We start from the raw sequence: 1,217 nt of genomic DNA on the forward strand, positions 1-1,217 counted from the left end.
AACCTGCGGACTTTATTTTATTTCAAAACTTGAAAACCCCATTGAAAGGACAAAGATTTGCAACTATACACGAGATAAAAGAAAATTCGGAGACGCCGCTTCTTGCGATCGAGCAAGAGGCGTAGCAAGACTGCTTCCGGAAGTGGTTTAAGCGGCTTTGAGAGTGATGTATCAATTTCGGAGGAGAGTTTTTCGAAGGAGACAATGCGAAATAAGTAAAACGTAAGTGTAGAGAAATTTTGTAGACAATGCACCGGAATTTTTTGAACAGACCTTACAGATAGGCGAGCGGCCACAGTGAAGAAATACGCCTTTTTATGTTGTGGAGAAAATATTAAAATGCAGTAAATGAAGCAAGACAAAAGGAATACAAACGTCTCAAAAATGAGATCGACAGGAAGTGTAAAATGGCTAAGCAAGGAATGGACAGTGTCTTGAAAGGAGGATATAAGATGAACATCAACAAAAGCAAAAGATGGATAATGGATTTAGGTTAGTGTGTTGTTTAACGTCCCGTCGACAACGAGGTCATTAGAGACGGAGCACAAGCTCGGATTAGGGAAGGATGGGGAAGGAAATCGGCCGTACCCTTTCAAAGGAACCATCCCAGCATTTCCCTGAAACGATTTAGGGAAATCACGGAAAACCTAAATCAGGATGGCTGGAGACGGGATTGAACCGTCGTCCTCCCGAATGCGAGTCCAGTGCGCTAACCACTGCGCCACCTCGCTCGGTAAGGATAATGGAATGAGGTCGAATTAAATCAGCTGATGCTGAGGGAATTAGAACAGGAAATGCGACATTTAAAGTAGTAGATGAGTGCTCTACCATCTCAGCCACCGAAGCACGACTCACGACCCGTCCTCACAGCTTTACTTCTGCCAGTACCTCGTCTCCTACCTTCCAAACTTTACAGAAGCTCTCCTGCGAACCTTGCAGAACTAGCACTCCTGAAAGAAAGGATATTGCGGAGACATGGCTTAGCCACAGCCTGGGGGATGTTTCCAGAATGAGATTTTCACTCTGCAGCGGAGTGTGCGCTGATATGAAACTTCCTGGCAGATTAAAACTGTGTGCCCGACCGAGACTCGAACTCTGGAAACATCCCCCAGGCTGTGGCTAAGCCATGTCTCCGCAGTATCCTTTCTTTCAGGAGTGCTAGTTCTGCAAGGTTCGCAGGAGAGCTTCTGTAAAGTTTGGAAGGTAGGAGACGAGGT

The 1,217-nt window shown here is 45.7% G+C and overlaps 1 non-coding gene across 1 annotated transcript; it reads right to left on the reverse strand.

Moving 5' to 3' along the window:
- Positions 1 to 658: 658 nt before the first annotated feature.
- Trnaa-cgc lies at positions 659 to 731 on the reverse strand. Its single transcript has one exon. It is a non-coding gene; the product is annotated as a tRNA-Ala (tRNA).
- Between the last annotated feature and the right edge of the window lie 486 nt (positions 732 to 1,217).

Source organism: Schistocerca americana, chromosome 10 (assembly GCF_021461395.2).
Source record: "Schistocerca americana isolate TAMUIC-IGC-003095 chromosome 10, iqSchAmer2.1, whole genome shotgun sequence".
Lineage (NCBI taxonomy): Eukaryota > Metazoa > Arthropoda > Insecta > Orthoptera > Acrididae > Schistocerca > Schistocerca americana.